This window comes from Hyperoodon ampullatus, assembly GCF_949752795.1.
Source record: "Hyperoodon ampullatus genome assembly, chromosome: 4".
Taxonomy (NCBI): domain Eukaryota; kingdom Metazoa; phylum Chordata; class Mammalia; order Artiodactyla; family Ziphiidae; genus Hyperoodon; species Hyperoodon ampullatus.
This window is the reverse complement of record NC_136917.1, coordinates 76,635,809-76,661,179: the sequence shown is the minus strand read 5'-3', so window position 1 is coordinate 76,661,179 and position 25,371 is coordinate 76,635,809. Positions and strand designations below refer to the sequence as shown.

At 36.6% G+C, this 25,371-nt stretch overlaps 1 long non-coding RNA gene across 1 annotated transcript in view; it reads left to right on the top strand.

Annotated features, from left to right (window-relative positions):
* The window catches only part of LOC307052567, a 36,664-nt gene that overhangs the window by 11,113 nt on the left and 180 nt on the right, over positions 1–25,371 (top strand). The gene's annotated exons all lie outside the window — the stretch shown is intronic.

Below are 25,371 nucleotides of genomic sequence, written 5' to 3'. Positions count from 1 at the left end.
AAATGATAAATAACAGTGGTTACCTCTGGAGGTAGCATTATGTTTTTTTTATACTTATCTGAACTTTATAATGTTTCTGCTAACAACATTAATGTCTTTTAGAGTAATAAAAACTATATTTAAGACAGTATGGCCTTCTCAATTCAACAACAGCATCTAATTATTCCTCTCTTGAAGGTGAAAGTTATTTTATATCTCTGTTGGATGGTGGTATTGGCAACATTCCAGATCATCGTAAAGCAGCATTGTTTTGGATCATTTTGCTTTCTCTCATTTGCAAAAACAGGATTATTGTCAGTGATTCCTTGGTTGGTTTTGTGTTTTCTTCCTCCCTCTGTGCACCTGAAGGTTATTTTGTGATTAAAGTGTTTCACTTTCTCAGGAGTTGGTTGCCATATGTGACTTAATAATGCTTAGAGTCTGAGCTGACCTGAAGCTTGGCTCAAGAGAGGCACACACATTCTAGAGGCTGTTGCACAATCAGCCTGTTGGTGACGTGGTTATCCAGCAAGCCTACAGCCATGTTTCAGGGCATCAATTCTGCTTCCTCTTGCAGCTACACCTTTTGATCTCATTGTTATCTCAGCTGCCATGGTGGTCTCTTTCTCTCTACCCTTTCCCTACACGCAGCTCAGAGGATAGAATTCCCATTAGTCACCAGTCACTTCAGCAGGAACTGACCTGGTGTGGGGGAAGGTGTTACTTTCCCCATTTGATTTTGAAGGCTTCTCTGTGGAAGCAGCTTGGTTAATGTCTCACCCATGCAGAGGTAATTAGGAAGTCATATCATCAGAGCCCTGTACTCTGGAGTGCATCTTGATGCCCCTGGCCACATTAGAGCCACATTATGCTTATCAATCAGTCTCTCTACAGGGACCCGGGCCTCCTAGTTTCAATTCTCTCCCTCTTTGATGATGCAAACACCATTTGACCAGTGCTCAGCTTTAGCAGCTGAAAGCAGTAGCATTTTTCCTTGTATGTTGTGCATGTAATTCTTTGGCTGCAGGTCGGTCTTCTCTAGCGTGGACTAGTGCAGGCTGACTGCTTCAGTCCCTGGTAATGGGAGTTTTGGATGGGGTATGGGGAAGGGGAGGAACCATACCTACAAGTTGCAAGCCAAGTAATTGCTGTGAAGATCTTGCTTCATAATGTTGTTACAGTGAAAATGGGACAGAGGCAATGTGTACTGCTGAGGAAGGCATTCAGAGAATTATTTGCTCAGTTGTTCAGGGCATCCTTAGCCCCTATCGTCACAACGTGTGCTGTGGAATATTAGGTGAAATAGGAGCCTGAGTGAGGGCAGCCTAACCTAGTAGGACTCTTGCAGAGAGACAAGACTTCATAACTTGAGTCATTTGTGGTGTGCTTACACTCTCTCTGTCTTTCTCTGTCTCTGTCTCTTTGTCTCTGTTTCACTGTCTCTGTCTCTATTTCTTTCTATATATATATATAGGGCACTTTTATATTAAATACCTAAAGATATAAGACATATAGAAGTATATATACATATGTATATATATATATATATATATATATATATATACACATATATATATATATATACACACACTTAGGTCTTTAATATATAAGCTCTCTTTTTAACACCAAACACCATGCCAATAGAAGAGTTGTACAATGACACTATATTTATGTTTTATGAGAAGCTGCCTAGGTTAAACTTTCCTGTATATACATAAAGTCATGGTAGCTTCCCTAAGTTGACAAATATGCAAAATTAAAGAGTGAAAACATACTTTTGCATTTTTTCAGTTTTGGAAAACTGATGATAAGTGTTGATCATGGGGTAGAGATTTTCATGTATGAAACATATGTTAAAACAAGTGCTGGGGAATGGGAATGGAATGCTTTTTTCAGGAGACCTATATGATGGAACTGTTGAATGATATATAAGCTGTTAAGACATTTTTCGTCCTAATGGAGCTGGGAATTTCCAAAACTGCAGCTTTACCATTTCCCTCAATCATGATGGCTTCTTACTGTATTTTTCCTCCTTAACTTCAGAGTATTTTCTTTGTTTCTATATGGATGTTTGCAGTTATGAATATATTTCCTAACCATTTCTCAACCTTTAAATCAACCGCTGATATTGTTCTTAGGTGGTAAATTTTTCCAACCCACTGAATTTATTAATTTCTTTGTTGGCCCACAGTTGGAAAGCATGCAAATAGATGAACTCTGTGTAGTTCAAAAATACATATTTTTTATCTTATGATACCATCAAATTACAGGAATAATTTAAAAGCTGGACTGCAATAAAAGGAAGAAACATAAAATAGCCTCTGGTCACGAGCACCATTACATCGACTGAATCTCCCCACGTTCTTGCCTCCTGCATCTCAGTAGTTTTGAGAGTTGTTATACATTGTGGGAGTTGCCACTAGATGAGTTAGTGCAATAGCCTCCAGAAGTTAACTGTAGTCCCCAACCCCATCTCACTGAAACAGTCCACAGTCTCATGGGCAGGTATCCCTGGAGATTCCTTGTGGAGGTAAATAGCAGTATTTGTTCTCTGTCATCAACAGCACTGTAAGGGCAAAACCCTCTTGCCTCACATCCCTATTTATCCCAGTTACCACCAGAAGGACAAATCTCTCCTGCCATCTCTCACCACCTGGAGTCTTTTCTCTGTACTGCTCAGCACAGCCCTGAGCTGACCCCTACTCTACACCCAAACTCCCACAATGCCTCCAGAACTCCTTCCTGCTTGTCAGCAAATTCCCTCTTCATCCTCATGTTGTCTGTCACAAAGCACTCCTTTGGCTTCCTTGCCTAAACTGAAATTTAGCTTCAGAGGGTGCTGGTTTTCTTGCAGTAAAGAGAGGCAGTTTCCCCTTTTACATCCCTGTATCTTATATCTCAGGGCTTGAAAATACTTTCATTATCCACCCAACCACTCTTTGTCCCTTCCAGATTGTTGTCTATCACTCTGCTTTCAATCCCTATCCCCTGGCTACACCGAACTTTTTTTTTTCTCTTAAACCATCCCAAGCTCTTTCCTATCTTGTAGCCTTATATATGCACTTCCTTCTTGTTGGCAGATTCTAATTTCAGTAGCAAGGTCTTCCTTATCCTTTATTCTTCAACCTAAACTTCACCTCCTTATGCAATCCTTCCTTGAAACTCTCTTTCTAAGAGAGCTTTTCTGCTTCCTTATTCTCTCTCACAGGCCCATTTCCTTCACAGCACCTCTTTCAAATTAAATTATTTTATATCAGTTGCCTTCTTTTTATTTACTGTGTATCTTCACCAACAGAAAGTGAGCTTCCTAGGGGCAGGTACCACATTCATTTTTTTTTACTACTGTGCCTCTGATACCTAGCATGGTGCTGGTCACTCAGGCATACATTATTTGAGGACTGAAGAAATATGCAACATGACTATTAGAATAGGAATATATATTCAAGAATCATAGAAATTATGGATATGAAATTATTATACAAATCTGTGGCAGCATTTTCATTAGAAGGTAAAATCATATGTTCTAGGAATAACAATGAAAAGAGAGTTGGAATTCAGAGACTCTGGTGAATTTGAAATGGTGAGAGCTGATGTGGTGCTAGAAAATAGCCTGTCTAACAAGCATATTCAATATTTATTGATTATAATTTGCAAATAATAGAAAGCCAAGACTTTTATAACTATCTTTGTTATGGACACACAGAAATTATGGGAGGAAGCATGGAAAGAGGCATGACTTAAAGAAGATCAAAACACACTGGTTGACTATCATTGTCAAATATGAACTGTCTTATCTAGTCTTTGGATTAGAACCACATGGCTGTCAATTCTAGAATGAAATCTTTGGAGAATGCTCTAAATATAGGTATTTGGTGTTTCTGAATGTTTCACTTTAGCTGTCAGGAGTCTGGGGGTCAAATTTGGCATTTTTAACACACAAATGGCAGTATCTGACTTACTATGGAGAGCCATTCATCTCTGCAGGAAGGTAAGCTGAAGGAGCTGTAGGCACGGTCAAGCTATGGGCATTATATAGTATTGGATTCCTTTTGGCAGGCTTTTTAAATATGTCAGGTTATTTTCCACCCTTACCTACCTTGCCCAATGGTGGGGATATGACTTAACATGACTATGCATATTAGGTCTCTAAGCAGCCTTTTGTTAGAGTCAAGAGACATCACTGTCTGCATGGGTGAGTGGGTGTGTGTGTGTCTATGTATGTAATTGTACATCGTTCCCAAAGGACAGTGTATCAGAAAAAAAGCCAATGATAATTTTCTTGATGAAAATGATGTCAGAACATAAATCAGGATTCTCCCTGTTTTAACAATTTCATCTTCCAAAGTGTCTTAAAGTCATACATGCATCATCACATTTTATCATTACTATATAATTATGATATTGTCATTATCTTCATTTTACAGATGATAAATCTGAAGCACAGAGGTCAAAAAAAATTTTCAAAATGAGTGGTGTAGCTGATACTTAGCTTTTAGTCTTGCCAATTCCAGCTCCAGTGTTTTATGTTCTATCTGAATTGGAGGGCTGGACAGGATAAACTGTTTCACAGACCTCATCCCCAGAAGAGGTACTGAAAACATGTGAGACAAGTTATAGCTTGGAAGGATTGGCATCTTGTCCATTCTGAGGTACAGTGAGGGACCAGATGATCTGATACCTTTTTGTTGCAGGTTTCATAGGTACATTTATCTGGAAGAATTTGATGTGAGCATCAGCTATTTCAAATTTGATAACACTAAGAGAATAGTGTTGTTTAAGCCCATCAGTGCTTAGGGAGAAAGCCTTTTTGGCTAATGATCATGAATTTTTTAGACTGCTAAATAGACTCCTAATAGGAATGTGAAAGTGCTAAATGTTGTAGATTATACAGATCCACCCACATGGTGTCAATACCCCTGGAGTGGTTCATTTTCAGGCTGCAAGTCCCATTATTTTCTAAAAACAGGATAAGAAATGAGAGAGCTGACAGTTTTAATTAAGTACTAAAGCTGGTCTGTGGTTCTGGTGCAGAAGAAGCAAGTCACTTATGTTTCCCTGTACTACACTATTCAATCATCAGTTCCATGTTCAGGCCTTGTTTGGCTCATTTCATATTACAACATGTATAATGTCCCCGTGTTATATAATAAAGAATTTGGCTGGCCTTTGTCCCTGAATCCTGGAAGGGAGACTGTAAATCCTTAGGATTACCTGAGAATAAGAGTGTCTTTGTTATTCATGATCCCCGTGGATCATTCCTGAATTTATGTTAATAAGGCAACTCATGGTAGCCCTCTAGATAGCTTCAGGAAGGAGGCTGGTCATAGGCAGTCATGTAATTAGAGGGTTGGGACTTTGAGCCAGCCTGACCTCCAGGGTGAGGAATAGGACTAGAGATTGATTTCAATCATGTGGCCAAGGATATAATGAAACCCCAGTAAAAACTCTACATGAGGTTCAGTGGAGCTTCCTGGTTGGTGAACACATCAATATGCCTGGAGGATGATGTGCCCTGATTCCATGGTTTGGGAGCATGGAGGCTCTGTACTGGAGACACTCTCAGACCTTGTCCTTTGTGGCTTTTCATTTGGCAGCTCCTGAGTTGTATCCATCATAATAAAACTGTAATTGTAAGTATAGCGCTTTCCTGAGTTCTACCAAATTATCAAATGTGAGAAGACTAATGGGAACCCAGATTTGTGGCCAGTTGGTCAGTAGTGCGGATGACCTGGGGATCACTTGAACTTGTGGTTCACATCTTAAGTAGGGGCAGTCTTCCAAGGACTCAGCCCTTAACTTGTGGGGTCTACATTAACTACAGATAGTGTCAGGAATGATTTTCAGTATACTAGTTGATGTTAGGCCAGTGGGGGTTGAAGCGGAGGACCTCAAAAGGGATGATGTATTATTAAATTACCCACTGACTCATTTGTTAATTGAGAGTTACACTTGGCAGGTCAAGCTATTTTCTAAATCTCGGACTTTTAATTTCTCTGATCTCAGTTATTTACTGGGGTAAGTTTTGTCTTTGGGACTAACTCTGCCTGGGTGTAGGTGGGATAGTTTCATCTGTACTAACTGATTTAATGATAAGCATTGTGAGTATGATCAGCATCATGTTAAGTGCCCATGTGAACTTGCTGAGGTATTTAATAACTTAGGAAAGGGGTGCCAGTGACAGAGTTTTGGTCCTTGGCATTTGATGGTGATGGGACTATATGACTAATTCTCATTACTCTCCAGGTGATTAAGAATGTCTGAAAAGATAGACATAGGCCATGTTGTCGGCACATACCTTTAGATTGTCTTATGGTGGCCTCATGGTGATGTGTTCAAACTCAGTTGAATCACAGTAAATCTGAAATAGACCTCTGCTCAGAAGAAACTGTTTCATGTTTGATATCTCTATGTCCAAGATGATTTTTAACCTTCTATTGATTGCCAGAGATCCAGAGAATGACTCATCATCTATGCTCTCTTTCTGTGTTCTCTTTAAGACAATTCTTCTTCCCTCTATATGATGGAAAACTCTCCATTTACTTTATAACAGTTTTTAACAATTTATGAATTGGCCTCTCAAAAAAATAAAATATTTATTTTATTATTTACTTAGTATTTTATATTTACATTTACATTTTATATTTAGTATACAGCATGAAGAGTTTTGGGTTGTTTGCAGAAAGTTTAGAGTTATTATATTTAGTTTCCATGTTTTTTTATTTCAGAGAATTCATGAAGGTGAAACATTTTGGAAGAGTTGGGGGATGAGCTATGAGATCACTGAGGAAGATATAAGAAGCTAGGAAAATAAAAATTGATCTTCTCAATGTTTTGCCACTATCCTCCATGAACTAAATTGGGAATGTGATTTAAAACAAACACCCATCCTTTCCCCCCTCAGAAAACTGTAGATGGGGCTTCCCTGGTGGCGCAGTGGTTGAGAGTCCGCCTGCCGATGCAGGGGACGCAGGTTCATGCCCCGGTCCGGGAAGATCCCACGTGCCGTGGAGCAGCTGGGCCCGTGGGCCATGGCCGCTGAGCCTGCGCGTCCGGAGCCTGTGCTCCGCGACGGGAGAGGCCACGGCAGTGGCAGGCCCGCGTACTGCAAAACAAAAAAACAAAACAAAAAAAACTATAGCTGAGTGAGGAAGTACAGAGCATTCTGTCATCTTAAATGGATTTAAGACTATATATTAGCTTGTCACTTCAGCTGTGTACACAGATAACCATAGAATAAAATTGTTCCTCCAGGATGTCACACTTTTACCACTATTAATCTTTCTCTCAGATGCTATTTGATGGAGATCAGAACTTCTGAGTCATATGGCATTTGCTTGTCTTACATTTTTTAAAGGCAAACACATTTTCATTACATTCAAAATGTAAGTCTTGAAGTTACTTGTTATGTAAATTGTCATTAATGATTCATATCTTACAGGTATACATTGGAAACAAAATCTAGTTGAACATTTAGGTTCACCGTCTACTCTCGGGCATTAATTAACAGTAAAGTGTATTCTAAATTCTTGTTCTTTACTGCTTCACTGTGTTTTGGGGGTTATGGAATGATCTGGATAGGGGTAGAGTTGAGCAAAGGGGATTAAAATGTATTGAAGTCTTACTTATGTGCCAGATGGTTTATAGTAACTATCTCATTTTATCTAAATAGCTTAATGGTAGGTGGTCTTAAGCCCATGTTATATACAATATAAAGAACCTGACTGAGATTAAAACTTGCCCAGTGTCACACAATTGCAAAACAGAATTTCATATCTCATAAGTAAACAATTTTTAGCTTATCACATGCTGAAACCTGCTGTTCCTCCTCTTTCTCCACTTTCTTTTCCTCCCCTTTTTTCTTTCTTTTACTATGTATGAAACCAATCAAAATCAGCTAATGATCTCTGCTAATGCTAGGAATCAGTGGAGAGAAGGAAAATATACCTGAGACTTCTTAAAGTTATAATTGAAATGATTTACTGGCACATTTGATGGCTAGGTTTGTATAATGCTTCTTTGTGTATGCTTCACTGAGCTATTATTTTTGTTTTTATTACCATACAGCAACAATGTTGAAATGTAATTAGCAGTTCTAGTCACTAATTATATAATCAGTAGTAATTATTAGTTGGCTGGGTTTTCATGCTGCATATGATTCAGTGTCCTGTGAAGTGCTCTAGCACACAAACTCCATGTGATTTTGTTTATATTAATACAGTTATAGTGTATGGGAAAAGTATGCACTTTGACTCCACAATCATGAGTCAGATTATTAGTGGTGCCACTGTGGACCAGTTATCTAGCTTTTCTGAACTTCAATTTCTCCATCTGTAAAATTGAGAATAATAATACAGTCGATCCTTGAACAATGTGGGAGTCAGGGGTGCCCACTTTCTGTGCAGTAGAAAATCCGTATATAATTTATATTGACCCTCTCTATATGCTGTTCCTCTGTGTATGTGCTTCCTCTGTGTCTGTGGTTCCACATCTATGGATTCAACCTACCATGGATTGTGTAGTAGGGTAGTATTTACTGTTGAAACAACATCTGCATATAAGTGAACCCGCGCAGTTCAAACCTGTGTTGTTCAAGGGTCAACCGTAATACCTGTTAAAGAATATATATATTTTAAGGTAAAATCATGACTCTTGTACAAATATAAAACGTCAAAGATTTTGTTCACTCATTCATTTTTTTTTTGATGTGGACCATTATTTTAAAGTCTTTATTGAATTTGTTACAATATTGCTTCCATTTTATGTTTTGGTTTTCTGGCTGTGAGACATGTGGGATCTTAGCTCCCTGACCAGGGATCCAACCCATGCCCCCTGCATTGGAAGGCGAAGTCTTAACCACTGGACCACCAGGGAAGTCCCTATTTACTCATTCATTATTGAGGAAACCAAAACGATATTACAATAGGTTCAAAAGCGAATTCAAAATACCACACAGAAATAGGTAGCCAGGAATGTTTTAATGATTTTACAAATAGGTACAATGTTAGCTTTTTCTATTGGAAGAATTCATCTGCATGTCTATTGTCAAGGCCCATTTTCATTTCAGTCAGTTGTCTACAATTTACAGAGTTGTAAAAAGAAAGTCAACAAAAGGCACAGATCCAATAGAATTAGGTAACTAGGAATATTGTGCCCTAGAAAATGCTTGCTTTTTATTGAAGACTCTCACTAATCTTTTTGGGTACATTTCAAAGTCTTCCACAGATTTTTCCTAAATATCTGCTTTGAGAGGTTATTGAGAAGTTTTTTTGCAAAACCACATAATGCTTTTTCAGATATATAATTATATATATTATATAATTTATATATAATTAAAACAATAATTAACACATGAAATGAAAATTTACCAATTCATTCAGACTACTAACATGTTAAAGAAAAAGTTATTATGACATGTGGTAAAGAACATTAACACAGACTCTATTCAGGGAGACTACTATAATGGGTTTTATAGTAGGGGAGGGAGATTGGGCTCAATGCTGAATACACCAAGGATAAATGGAGATTTATAGTTAAGAAGCAGGGTGAGGATAAGTGAATGAAAAATTATTAAGGGAAAACATCATGGGTAATTGGGGATTCTGGCTAAACTGACTTGACTCCACACATTCTCTTGGGAAACTAAAGACACCATTTTCACTACACTATTCTTATCACTTACAGCAATGAAGGGCTTTTACTTTCTTAAACTAACTCTGGGAGCAAACTTTTCAGATCTTGTGAGGGTTGCATGCTGTCTTGTGAGATGCCTCCTGTGTCTTTGGTTGATCCATAAAAAGACTTATTAGTTTGAGTAGCTATTTGACATTAATGTAAGATCCTACTCATTAGTGGCCAGATGATGGATCCTTTGAGTTGGCTATACTTGGAAGGGAAATTATAGAGAGTTTTCATCCTAAAAACAAACTAAAAAGTGGATTAACATTATATATATAGATGTGTGTGTGTGTGTGTGTGTGTATAAAACAGCTAGTTTTAGGGACTCCTTAACAAGATGAAAGAACACAAATTAGACTTGAAGGAAAAATCCAAGGTAATTTCCCCTTCTTAAAAACTGCCCCATCTCAGCAATTCTCCAGGCCCTCTTAGAAATAATCAGGAAGTTGGTCAGCTAGAAGCCAATATTCAAGAGCTAATAGAAGCAACTATGTTTGTCTTATAAATCTCTGTAAAATCAGAAATGCAACTCTAGAAGCAAGTTAAGACCAACCTATCTTTACCAATCCCTGTTCCCTTTACCAATCACCTGTTCCTCTCAAAATACTTGTAGATATTATAAGATCAGGATATTGGAAACAAAATTGTCCTGTACTTAAGAAAAAGAAGAAAAAATTTAAATAGTAATTACCGTAAGATTTCTGATTTTAGACAAATATATTCCAAAACTCGTAGGAGGAAACTTACATTTTCTTTCTCTGTCCCATACAGGTGTAAATATTACCATATATTTGAAATGGAAACACCTAAGGAGATAACAAAAACTTGCCTGAGACTGAAAAAAAAGGAGGGAAAGAGGCTTTTTAAACACAAACTGCTAAAAGGGCTTCCTTGCCCAAACTCTAAACCACAGCCTCCTTAAGATTGTTTGTCAAGGGCAAATATAAATCTTAAAAGTCTTCTCCCCAAGTAGTAAAAAACTTTAGCCATCTGAGCAAGCAAATTTAATTTATTCCAACTGTTATTTATGTGTTTGTGTCCGTATATTTGTCTATATTATGTATATCATAGATATGGTACTTTTCTATCTCTGGGTGGTATTGTCAAAATTAATATGTAAAAGAGCTCTACTTAACTGGCTTTAAAACAACCACAATTTTATAATGAATTAAAACATAACAGAAACTAACCCAAATGATTTTCAAGTTCACATGACCTAGAATTAATCTTTAGTAAATGCAAGCTAGTTTAAGTTTAGGCTTATTTAATACAAACATGTCTTTAGAGTTATCAGCATTACATAAAATAGTTTTATTCTAACTAAGTTTACTAAAAGTCAAATAAGCTCATGTTATCTCTGTTACAAAATTTATCAGTAAGAAAAAACATCCTTAATATGGTGACTAATGTCTCATGAAATTTTCATGAGTAATCTAAGTATAATTGTTAAGAACAACTGAATTAAATAGATGTAAATGAGATAAAAGCTTTTAGGTGAACTTTTAAGCAATGATTATTTTATAATATGTCTACTTAAATAGTTTCCCAAGTCTCTTTGGTAACTTCCACCCTTCAAATTTTGCTAAGTTAGGTTAAGAGATGGAAAATCATTGAATATCTAGACAATTTCTAAATAATATAAAATTATGAAACTTTAAGTAATGAACATTGGTTTATCTATGTTTGACTTCCTATTACAGAGAAACTAAAAATAAATTTGATATTATTAGTAAGCAAGTCTTGTACTTTATTGAAACATTGTATATGAAGTAGCATATGTTTCTAGAAATTATGAAATGTATTCATAAATTTGGTGATCCACAGAATGCTGGTGTAAAAGATAGTTCATAATTGTTTACTTCTTTTTTTTTTTTTTGGCTATGCCATGTGGCTTGTGGGATCTTAGTTCCTCGACCAGGGATCAAATCCGGGTGCCTGGCGCCCGGCTGTGTAAGTGTGGAGTCATAACCACTGGACCACCGGGAATTCCCAATTGTTTACTTCTTTGATTCGCTAAAAATTAAGGTTTTTAAGGGTTAAAAATTCTAGTTAGTGTATGTAATGAAAACAACTAGAATTAATTAGGAAAACAACTCTGTATGCAAGGAGAGTAAGATACATTTTTGCCTAAAAAAGGGTACCAGATATGGAGATATATTTTTGTTAAGGAAAATGAGAGTAATTTTGTCTAAACTAGAAGTTCTGGTTATGAAGCACAAACTAAATGCAGACAAAAAGTTACAGAGAGAGAGAAAGAGAGAGAATCTTACCTTTTGTTGTCAAGCTAGCTGAAATTGAATAAATGTATTACAAAGGTTATAAAAATAAGCTTTAATATCAGTAATATACGAATATAAAACAAAAACTTGATTTTCTTCCATCTGCTAAAAGGATAAAGTTTAAGTAGACTATTGGTCTGCTCCTGATAAGATTTTTGTGAAAATATTTTTGTTTTTGTTTTCCCCAAAAAGCAAGGGTAAGCACAGTCTTACTAACTGTGCTTCACACTGTCTTCATCAGATCTTTGATTGTTTAAAATTGAGTCATCTTAATATTAAAAGAGGTAAGTTTAACTTATGACACTGTAACCTTTTGTACTTTCCTTTGAAATTTTTTATTGTCACTTTGGTCAAATAGGTAATTAAATATTATTTCATAATGATCTGTGATTCTGTTAAGTCAAGTATCCAAGGCTTTTTATATTTTTGACAAATTTCCCCAAATCAAATTCTAAATGAAGTCTTATTGACCTAGAAATAACTTTGGGGATTTCCTGAGGGCCCTTGGAATACCTCAAAAAATTTCTTTTCTCTCCTTATAAAAGAGAGGTATTAAGTTAATTAGGCTTTTTTAAAAAATTAATTATTTATTTTTGGCTGCTTTGGGTCTTTGTTGCTGCGTGTGGGCTTTCTCTAGTTGTGGTGAGCTGGGGCTACTCTTTGTTGCGGTGAGCAGGCTTCTCATTGCGGTGGCTTCTCTTGTTGCAGAGCATGGACTCTAGGGCATGCAGGCTCAGTAGTTGTGGCATATGGGCTTAGTTGCTCCGTGGCATGTGGGATCGTCCTGGACCAGGGCTCGAACCTGTGTCCCCTGAATTGTCAGGTGGATTCGTAACCACTGCACCACCAGTGAAGCCCAGTTAGGCTTATTTTGATATGTTAAATTACATGGGGGCCTTCTCAAATAAGTGATGATAAACCTTACGTTATATTGTATGGGTAAATGTTGATATAAATATTCTATAAATTATATGAAGTTCCTAAAATTTCGATATGTTCTGGTATAATGTTATCAATCATAATTCTGTTTTAGTTTTTATCTTAAATGTGGTATGTCACAAAAATAATGAAATTTCCTTGTCAATTCCATTATAATTAATCAGATCTTTAATAGGCATTTTAAGTCTTTTATCATTTGCAGACAGTTATTGTTTTACTCAGATGCTTTTATAAAAGCTTCCTGCAAATGTGTTAAACCTTCAGAGAAATTCATGGAAAGGAACAAGTAGTCTAGAATACAAGTTTCTGATAACTCTCAAATCATACCACTGAACTGGGTAAAAATTTATAGAACCTAAGAGAGAAAATGATAGCTTCATAAAAACAAAAGATCATGGAGAGCAAGAACTAATGGTACTAAATAGACTGATGAGGATGATTGTAATTTTTATTTTTTTACATTGTTGATTCTTTTTTTTTTTTGCGGTATGCGGGCCTCTCACTGTTGTGGCCTCTCCCGTTGTGGAGCACAGGCTCCGGACGTGCAGGCTCAGCGCCCATGGCTCACGGGCCCAGCCACTCCGCGGCATGTGGGATCTTCCCGGACGGGGGCACGAACCCGTGTACCCTGAATCGGCAGGCGAACTCTCAACCACTGCGCCACCAGGGAAGCCCCAAATTGCTGATTCTTTAATCTTGTTTTCCAGATATAAGAAAATCTTTCCTCTTAAGCTAAATATGACTCAGAGTAATTTGATAAAGTATATCTTTGTAAACAAAGATGAAAAGATCTACATATCTTTTCTTTCTACCTGATCCCTCCACAATTCTGAAACTTGTAATGAGAATTCTTATTTTCTTGGCAATATGGCTATTTACATAAGTTCAGTAAGAATCTGTTCTCCTTTTAGCAGGACACAATTGGAAACTGGTTATATCAGCAAGGCTTTGACTGGAGTGTCATATTTGAGAGACACATGGAGACTCATATATGACCAGACAGCTCTAAGGAACTAAAATTGTCTTTATTAAGCCAATAAAGCCCCTTGGAAAAACAGCCTAGTACCTTGCTTATAGGGTTACCAGCAGCCTTACCAGGTGAGTAAGGAAGGTCACTTCCAGGAAGATGCAGGAACCTCAAGATATTTTGGGGACCTTGCAAAGAAAGCAATTTACTCAAATCTATAGGTATTGCAGGCAAGTCTGATTGCCAGTCCTTGACTTGGCTCATCTTCCTGGCCCTGAGAGACATTTAAAAGTTCAGTCTGTGGGCTTCCCTGGTGGTGCAGTGGTTGAGAGTCTGCTTGCCAATGCAGGGGACATGAGGTTGAGCCCTGGTCTGGGAAGATCCCACATGCCATGGAGCAACTAAGCCCATGTGCCACAACTACTGAGTCTGCGCTCTAGAGCCCGCAAGCCACAACTATTGAACCTGCGTGCCGCAACTACTGAAGCCCACGTGCCTAGAACCTGTGCTCCACAACAAGAGAAGCCACCACAATGAGAAGCCTGCGCACCGCAACGGAGAGTAGCCCCCGCTTGCCACAACTAGAGAAAGCCCATGCACAGCAACGAAGACCCAACGCAGCCAAAAAATAAAAAAATAATAAATAAAAGTTCAGTCTGAAATTTCTTTTGAACTGGTCCAGCAAAGAAGATTTAAAAGAGCCTATATGACCAATTGCTATTCTTGCTGCACTTATGCAAATAACCAGGCCAACTTGGTTGAATCTAGGTTTATCTTGCAAACAAATGTCCTAATTTGGCTATCTTTCATAGAAAATGAGAGTGATTTCAGAGAGAAAAATTATGTTTCAGTAGAATCTATAATACATGCATATGAATATCAGACTCTGCTTCTATTAATTGTGTTTGAGATTTGTTATTTTCCTGTAAACTGGACTAAATCCTGAATTATTCTAGTTTCCTTCAGTATCTGGCTATGACTCTCCAAACTAATGTTTCCAATTCTCTTCCATTTTTTTTAAAATTTTGGCTGCACTGAGTCTTAGTTGCAGCACATGGGATCTTTACTTACAGCATGAGGACTCCTTAGTTGCGGCATGCAGACTTCTTAGTTGTGACATGCAGACTCTTAGTTGCGGTGTGCAGGCTTCTGAGTTGCGGCATGCTGGCTTCTTAGTTGTGGCATGAAGACTTCTTAGTTGCGGCATGCAGACTCTTAGTTGCGGCATGCACGCGGCATCTAGTTCTCCGACCAGGGATCAAACCCAGGCCTTCTGCATTGGGAGCATGGAGTCTTACCCACTGGCCCACCAGGGAAGTCCCTCTTCCATCTTTTTGATTTGGAATCATTAAGAACTTAAAACTGCCCTTTTTCCTGAAGCCCTACAAAGGGAAGCTAGGTGACTTGATATAAACATCAGAGAAATTGCCAGAACAGCTCATGTTTAAACAATCTTCATGCCTGTTGCTGTATGGGTCACTTAGAAAGTTTACCTGAATATCTGATAACATCATCAGAGACATTTCAAACTACAAAACATGCTTTGACACTGATATCTAGGATTTTCTTGATTAGCTGCTCCCTGGGTTCAGAAGCTGGTTTATAGTCCACTCCAATCATTAACCTTTGGTTTTTTGTTGTTTGTTTTTTTGTTTCCATAGACATACCTCTTTTAAATACCTGAATGCATGTGTAATGTAGGCCTAACTTTGGGAGCCTCCTGAAATGAGTTTAACTGAACTGACCTATTTTTAGGACTAGGATTCAGTGAAATCACTGAATTACTTAGGATCACTGATTCAGTGAAATCATAGAGCAATCTACCAGCTCAGCTTTTAATATGTGAAATTTCCAGGGAAATTTCAGAGGGAACTTTTGAGGCCCAGGGCAGATTGCCCACAAATACGCCAAAATGGCATATTAATTATTTGAGTTAACGTTACTTGAGAAACAGCCATTGCAAGGACACTCTGACAGATATCCTGCCTGTATGAAATCACAAAATAATCTTTCATGTGAAAGGTACCCTCCCTGCACCAGGAGGCAGAGAGACATCCTTGTAACCAGAGGTAGGGAATTCAGAGCTGAAAAGACCTTGTTACTTCTTTACTAATTTACTACCTCAAGCTCAAACTTGTTTAGGTTCTTTACTAATTAAGCATCCAAGCCAAAATTTATTTGTCTTGTCAATACTTCACAAATATATTGTGTCTTTGTCTAAAAAGTATGAAAGCCTCCTGCTTTGGTCATTTATTTGGATCGTATATCTATGAGACCCCCATAAATACAAGATTAAATTTGATTTTCTTTTGTTAATCTGTCTTGTGTCAAATTATTAGACTAGCCAAAAGAATCCAGAGGGGTAGGAGGAAATCCCTCCACACTCCAACAATGATAAGATATCCAGGGTGGAGAATTTGATCAAACATCCAAGGGTGGAGGGTGAGAAATTGTATCAGATATTAAAGGTAGGGAATTTTTGCTAAACTAACCCAGCAGGATTCTTGATAAAACTGAACTAAGCAGAACCCAAGGGCAAGTCTTAGTCAAAAAGAGAACTTCAAGGAGCCTGACTAAAGTTTGGTTAAGGAGAGAGTCTTTGTCAAATATCAAGATTTAGGCTATTTCATTTAAGCTGTTTACTGATTGAGTGTAAAATCTTTGGCTAAAAGTGGGTCTAGGAATTATAAATCACCCTATAGGAGAGAGTATAGAAAATGACCAAAATTAAAGTGAGCCATTGCTCTGTTTGCTAAACACTCACCAAAAATGTTAAAAGCCTCATTAGATTTTGACAACTCTGTCTTCTGTACAAATTCACAACTTAGATTTATCAGGCTTATGGCTCCTTTCTTTCTTTTTCTTTCTTTCTTCCTTCCTTCCTTCCTTCCTTGCTTGCTTCCTTTCTTTTGTTTTTCTCTTTCTTTCTTTCTTTCTTTTCTTTCTTTTTAATAATTGAGAATTTTCTTCCTGATGACTATGGATTTGTATAGTAAAAGAGAAATATGTCTCAAACTAAAGGCTTAGACTCCACCAGTCAAACCCCGGAAGATACCAGATGTGACACAGCTATCACACTAGGTCTCCAAGAATAAAAACAGACTTGGCATGGTTGAAGAACTGAGGAAGAAATACAGTGAGCAAAATAAAGGCTCTGGGCTGAGACTATTTCTAAGGAATAACGGTTTGATTCAATTATTTAATTATTATTTGGGCCGGGTAGTTTCTGTTGAATGTTTCATCCCCCTAGAAGTTTATCTCTGACCTTCTCTGCCCTAGTTGAAGCCCCGGAGGCTTATTTCTATAGACTACAGCACTTTGACTCCCTTGCCCTCTGGTTTCCTGTTGGGTTTGGTCAGTTGAAAATAGAGATATTTCCGCTTTCCCATTCCCATGCTCTGGTTCTGTGTCCCTTTAAGACTACCATGTATGGTAATACTGTCCTCCCCTTGCTTGCCTCTACAGACCTCATGTGGTGACCATGGCCTTGTGACCATGGCTTCTGACTGTTGCAAGTTCTGTGGTCCCTCAGTATCTCTTATTGTTCTTTTCCCTGCCCTCATACCAATAGTAAGTTCTTTTCATAATCCCAGCAAAATTGTGTTTTCTATTTCCAGGACCCTAATGAATTCAAGAAATAATAAGAACAATTAATTATTGAGAACTAACTATTCTTGACAGCTCTGTACTTTATATATATTGTACAAGTGGAAAAACTTTCTCTTCTTCCCTTCTAGGTTCTTTGGCTGGTCTAATAATTAAATTTATATAAAACAGATTAACAGGAGAAAAACAAACAAAAGTGTAATAACAAGTATGCCTCGTTTATACATGGGAGAGACCCAGGAAACCTGAGTAACTCTCTGAAATGGAGGAAGCCCTCACCTTAAATACCAACTTCAGTTAAAGACAAAAGAAGATGTTGGGAGTGGGGAGTCAGTTATGGGAGGTTACCAGGAAAAACAAGGGTAAGGCTGTTTTGCAAATTTAAGTTGTTGCCTTCTGCATTATAGGAGTTCCCAGAGATTTGGAGTCAGCCTTCTCTTCCTGCTATTGCAAGGGAGACACCTAACAAATGAAAACTTCTTTTGTACATATAAATGTCTCTATGAAGGGGTAAATTCTTTTTAGTTTTTAGAGTTTCTTCTGTGTCTGCAGTTTCTTAAAAAATAATCAGTCTGAAATAATCCTTATGCCAAAGAGGCATATTTTGGGGTGGCAACTTCTGCTCCCCTGCACTATGAACTCACTTCATCCTGAAAATTCTATGATGTAAAAATTTAACAGAAAAGGAAACTGAGGCAGAGAGAATGGCAGTGATTTACTCAAGGCACGTATGACTAAAAAAAGGCATGTTGTTAATGATATGCTGTATTTCATAATTAACTTAAGGTTCATACTACTTTATAAAAATATAATATCTTTTTTCTTTGCATGATGTATTTTTCTCTCCTAAATGGTCCTACACTCCTATCATAAATTATTTTATATTTCCTGAATGAGGGTCAAGCATGTGCTGTCCCACCTGTCTTTTATGAGTACAGACACTGTCTCTGTTGTTCCTTCAGTTCCACTTCCTCTATGTGATTCAGTCCACCCACCTTTTGATGTACAGATGTTTGGAATTCTCTGTCATCCGGGTGTGTTGGGCAGAGGCAGCTTTGTTGAGTTATGGATGTTTTAATAGTTGTAGATTGAAGGGGAGGGACAAAAGTAGTTTTTCACTCCACCATGTTTCTGACGTCACTCCTGGGTTGCAACTCTTAAGAGAGGTTTGTGAACTGAAATTGCTTTGGCCTCCTTTTGTCAGAATGCCTTTCCTTCCCATGGGAGAATAAGATAACTTAGAGCTTAGAACTTATGTTTTCCAATGTCAAGGTAGTCTGAGAACAAAACTTCTGTATGAATTCTACCCTACAAGCAGCTAGAAGATAGCATCTTGTGATCTTCCGGGCATTTAGAAATTGTTGATTTTATGAAGTTAGATGGATAATATTATTTAATATTCTTTGATGAGTCTTTTCTAACAACCTCTGTCTTTATTGAGTCTCCAGGGGCAAAACCATCTTAGAAAGATGATTGAACACAATTACAGAGAGTGAGCTGAAGGCATGCACTCTTCAAGGTGTTGTATAATTTTAAAGGATTAAGAAAATAGTTCAAGAATTGTGATATAAGTGAAATGGGGATAGAATATATTATTCACACTGCAACTTAGATTTCAGAGAAAATGTAATTTTGAAAATTTGTTTTTTTGTATCTCTTAACACCTTACCCCCATATTTCGCTCCCTCTGTCCCTCTCCCTACTGGTAGCCACTAATTTTTTCTCTATATCTATTTCTTTTTTGTTATATTTATTAGCTTGTTGTATTTTTTAGATTCCACATATAAGTGATATCAGACAGTATTTGTCTTTCTCTGTCTTACTTATTTCACTTATCATAATGTCCTCCAAGTTTATATGTGTTGTTGCAAATGGAAAAATTTCCTTATTTTTTATGTGAGTGTGTGTGTGTGTGTGTGTGTGTTCCACATCTTCTTTATCCATTCATCTGTTGATGGACATTTAGGTTACTTCCATATCTTGATAATTGTAAATAATGCCACTATAAACACTGGGGTGCTTGTATCTTTCTGAATTACTGTTGTTTCTTTTGGATATATACCTAGGAGTGGAATTGTTGGGTCATATAGTAGTTCTATTTTTAGTTTTTTGAGAAACCTCCATATGATTTTCCACATTGGCTACACCAATTTACATTCCCACTAACAGTGTACAAGAGTTCCATTTTCTCCACATCCTTGCCAACATTTAATATTTGTGTTCTTTTTTATGACAGCCATTCTGACAGGTGTAATGTGATATCTCATTGCAGTTTTGGTTTGTATTTCCCTGATTATAAGTGATGTTGAGTATCTTTTCATGTGCCTGTTGGCCACCTGCATTTCCTCTTTGGAAAAAATGTCTATTCAGTTCTTCTACCTATGTTTTAATCAGGTTGTTTGTTTTTTGGATGTTGAGTTGTATAAGCTGTTTACATATTTTTGATAGTACACACTTATCGTTCATATTATATGCAAGTGTTTTGTCCCATTCAATAGGTTGTCTTTTTGTTTTGTCAATGGTTTCCTTTGCTGTATAAAAGCTTTTAAGTTTAAGTAGGTCTCATTTGTTTATTTTCACTTTTACTTTCTTTGCTTTAGGTGACAGGTCCAAAAATTATTGTTATGATTTATGTCAAAGAGTGTTCTGCCTATGTTTTCCTCTAAGAGTTTTACAGTATCCAGTCTTACATTTAGGTCTTTAATCCATTTTGAGTTTATTTTTTTATATCATGTTAGAGAATTTCTAATTTCATTCTTTTACATGTAGCTGCCTAGTTTTTCCAGAGCCAATTATTGAAGAAACTATTTTTTCTCTATGTATATTCTTGCCTCCTTTGTCGTAGATTAATTGACCATAAGTGTGTGGGTTTATTTCTGGGCTCTCCATTGATCTATGTGTCTGTTTCTGTGCCAGTGCCATACTGTTTTGGTTACTGTAGCTTTGTAGTATAGTCTGAAGTCAGGGATTGTGATTCCTCCAGCACTGTTCTTCTTTCTCAAGTTTCTTTTGGCTATTTGGGGTCTTTTGTGTTTCTATACAGATTTCAAAATTATTTGTTCTAGTTTTGTGAAAAATGCCTCTGGTATTTTGATAGGGATTGCATTAAATCTATAGATTGCCTTGGGTAGCATGGTCATTTTAACAATATTAATTCTTCCAATCCAAGAACATGGTATATCTTTCCATCTGTTTGTGTCATCCTCAATTTTTTCATCAGTGTCTTACAGTTTTCCAAGTACAGGTCTTTTACCTCCTTAAGTAGGTTTATTCCTAAGTATATTATTCTTTTTCATGGAATGGTAAGTGGTATTTTTTCCTTAATTTCTATTTCTGATAGTTCATTGTCAGTGTATAGAAGTGAAACAGATTGTTGTGTATTAATTTTATATCTTGCAACTTTACCCAATTCATTGATGACCTCTAGTAGTTTTCTGGTAGTGTCTTTAGGATTTTCTGTGTATAGCATCCTGTCATAGTGACAGAAGTAAAACAGTGATGGTTTTACTTCTTCCTTTCCAATTTGGATTCCTTTTATTTCTTTTTTTTCCTCTGATTGGTGTGACTAAGACTTCCAATACTATGTTGAATAAAAGTGGTGAGCGTAGACATCCTTGTCTTGCACCTGATCTTAGAGGAAAAGCTTTCAGCTTTTCAATGTTGAGTAAGATGTTAACTGTGGGTTTGTCATATTTGGCCTTTATTATGTTGAGGTATGTTCCCTCTATGCCCACTTTCTGGAGAGTTTTTATCATAAATGGATGCTGAATTTTCTCACAAGCTTTTTCTGCACCTATTGACATGATCAAATGATTTTTATTCTTCAATTTGTTAATGTGGTGTAACACACTGATTGATGTGTGGATATTGAAAAATCCTTTCATCCCTGGGATAAATCCCACTTCATCATGGTGGATGGTCCTTTTAATGTATTGTTGGATTCAGTTTGCTTATTTTTTGAGGATTTTTGTATCTATGTTCATCAGTGATATTGGCCTATAATTTTCTTTTTTGTGATATCTCTGTCTGGTTTTAGTATCAGGGTCATGCTGGCTTCATAGAACAATTTCAGAAGTGTTCCTTCCTCTGCAATTTTTTGGAATAGTTTTAGAAGGATAGGTGTGAACTCTTCTCTAAATGTTTGGGATAGAATTCACCTGTGAAGCCATCTGGTACTGGAGTTGGGTTTGTTGAGAGTTTTTAAATTACCGGTCCAATCTCATTACTGGTAATTGGTCTGTTCATGTTTTCTATTTCTTCCTGGTTTAGTCTTGGGTGCTTGCACCTTCTTAAGAATTTGTCCATTTCTTCTTGGTTGTCCATTTTATTGGCATATAGTTGTTCATAGTAGTCTCTTTTTTTTTTTTTTTTACGCGGGCCTCTCACTGTTGTGGCCTCTCCCTGTTGTGGCCTCTCCCGTTGTGAAGCACAGGCTCCAGACGTGCAGGCTCAGTGGCCATGGCTCACGGGCCCAGCCGCTCCGCGGCATGTGGGATCTTCCCAGACCAGGGCACGAACCCCTGTCCCCTGCATCGGCAGGCGGACTCTCAACCGCTGCACCACCAGGGAAGCCCCATAGTAGTCTCTTTTGATCCTTTGTATTTCTGTGGTGTTCATTGTAACTTCTCCCTTTTCTCTTCTGATTTTATTGATTTGGGCCTTGTCACTTTTTTTCTTGATGAATCTGGCTAAAATTTTATCAATTTTGTTTATTCAAAGAACCAGCTTTTGTTTTCATTGATCTTTTCTGTTATTTGTCTCTATTTCATTTATTTCTGCTTTAATCTTTATGATTTCTTTCCTTCTACTAACTTTGGGTTTTGTTTGTTCTTCTTTCTCTAGTTCCTTTAAGTGTAAGGTTAGTTATTTTTATTTGAGATTTTTCTTGTTTCCTGAGGTAAGCTTACAACAACTCTCATTTTAATCTAACAATTTTCATGGGTCAGAAGTCAGGGAATTGCTCAAGTGGATCCTCCGTTTAGGGGCTTACAAGGCAATCTATATTCAAGGCTGGCTGTCTGCATTTTCATTTGAAGGTTTAGTTGGTAACCTGCATGTAAAAATTGCTTTCAATGTTGTATTTGTCTAGATTATAGAAATCTTTGCCTTACTCAATCCACAGACATTCAAGAGATTAAATTAATTAGGATTGACTATAAAATCTTTGGTTATACCAGAATTATCATGTTATTATTTAGTTTAAATGACAGAGACAGAATCATATTCTTGATACCTTAGAATGAAGAATATATGTGAATATTTTTTTCTAATCAAGAATTCATTGACAGCAATAGAAATGAATCTGAGTAATGATTTCTGTGAAGATATATCTCTATCTATCTACGTATCCTATTTCAGGATGTAATGGGACTTCTCAATAGATTTTTGTTAATATTTTTGGAATAAATATATTTATTCTCTGATTTACCCTGCATTTCACTAGCTAAAAGTTTATCTTTGAGATAGATTTTATTGAAGCAATTAATAGTTTCTCTTATATCAAGGCATTTAAAAGTTGGTAGCTATTTAAGAGGAGAAATGTAAATAAACATACAGTTTACCCATTACATGACATTTTTCTCCTTAAGAGATTAGTAGTCAGTGGAAAGATAAAAAATTGTGGTATCATCTGAGAATCAAGTGATTTGAAAACCTGATTAATGTTGCTATTATAAATTCTGTTTAAGAAATGTTTTTTCAGACTTCATCAATTGTCAAAACAGGGAGATGCCAGCCTTTAATCACCTACCACCACATACAAGCTGCCATAGCAGCAAGAAATAAACTGTCATCAGTTAGTGTGAGAGACCAGTGTTATCTCAAAGTATCTTTAAAAATGTGAATTATAAGTAGTATATGGCATACTTTCTAATTCTGTGCCATCAAGCTTTGCAAAGTGTGTTGTTTGATGCATTTTCCTGGTATGAGGTATGTTCTAATTCCTGTTGCCTTGGAGAAAACTCCCATTAGTGTCTGCATTTTATTTTTATCATTTGTCCAATGACCTTGGGAATGTGGTCATCAGGTATGAATGTCACTGTGTTATAACTTAATCCTCTTGCCTTTTTATATCTATTCCTCCCAGCTTACTTTCTTCAAATTCTTGAATTAATTTTTATCCACAAAATTAAAATATCGAGATTTGAGATACACAAATAGGACACTGGGGGCAAATGAAGAAATAGTTAGACTTTGGGGATTTGAGAACTGGTATATATAACATGCACTGTATCTTTCTCTATATATAGTCAGCCCTCCATATGCAGAGGTTCTGCATCTATGAGTTCTGCAACCATGGGTTCAACCAACTGGTAGATCAAAAATATTTGGGAAAAAAATTCCAGAACTTTCCAAAAAGCAGAACTTAAATTTGCCATGCTCTGGTAACTATTTACATAGCATTTACCTTGTGTTAGATACTACAAGTAATCTAGAGATGATTTAAAGTATTTGTGAGGATTGCATAAGTTATGTGCAAATACTATGCCATTTTATATAAGGGACTTGAGCATCAGCAAATTTTGGTATCTCTGGAGGTCCTGGAACCAACCTCCCCAAGGATGAGGATACAAAGAGAGCAGTGTATACATGATCTTGAGGAATGACCCCACTGTGCATGGTTTGCTGGAGAAGTATCAAGCCTAAGGAAAACTGGGTACTATATTGTATTCCAGTGGTCAGTCTTGAACTGTGAGTTTCCTCATCAATACTTGAAAGAATTTCCTTGAAGCCCCTTTAGAATCAAAGCATACACAAGGAATTTCTGCATTGATTCCATGGTGCTCTAATGAATTTGCTACGGTTCTCATGAAATCCCATTGAATGAATGAATAGGTTGGTTTGCCAATTCTGGATAACTTTGTAGGTTTCAAGATGCTCATGAATTATACTCAGTTGGCAAAATCTTTTGATAGGGTAAAGAAATTGTTGGTGGTATTTGCGGTCATATTTATTCTTTCTCCATATAGCTTTTATTAATATTGAGTAATTTGACCTATAATTTAGTAATAGTGTTGCACACTTTTTTGTTGCCCTTCATAATTTATAGTGACTTTTGGAAAGTAGTTTTATATTTATACTTTATTATCATTCATTTGGAAAAATTATAGCCTTCTTATTTTAAAATATTAAAAGAACTAATAAACAAAGTTTTAAAAAATTCATTCTGCATTGGGTAACATCAAATGAGGAACACCATGTTAGGTGTAAGGATGATATAAGTGATGGTCTCTGACCTCCCAGTTTATAGTCTAAGAGATGCATGAGGGAAATTTTTGTCTTTGATTTTTATTTATTTTTATTATAAATGATTTTACATTCTTGACATAAAGACATAGGCCATCATGAGGAATGCAGTGTATTTCAGAAATAGATGGTTAGATTGGAATATATGACAACGTTTGAAGATATTTATTGGACTTAGGAATGCTTATAAGTCTGAACATGAGACAGAATCTGAGCATGTTGTTTTTTTAGCCAGAAGTTTTATGAATATTTGAACTTGAATATTTTTGGTTGGGGAATGCATTCTCCTGTTTTACACTTTGCCACTCCCTCCCAGCTTTATTTCCTGGCTTTGACTTCCTGCCTTGCCCCTTAGCATTTGAGGTTGTATTTCCTAGTTTACACTGCAAATATCAATGAAGATTATAGAATTATAGAATTTCCTGCTTGAAAGTTATAAATGACATTTTAATTTTAAATTGAATTAAAGATAAGAAGAATAAATCATATTTCCCAAAGCTAATATTCAATCAAAATGTATAAATCTGGCTATACCAATGGGTATGTTGTGCTCATTCTGATTAGGCATTTTATTCTTTCTAGTTGTTGGGTCTATACTGTACTAGTTGTAACATATTTTGAATATCAACCCTGATTAACATAATTCCAACAGGGTGTATTTGTGTGTGTATGTGTATGTGC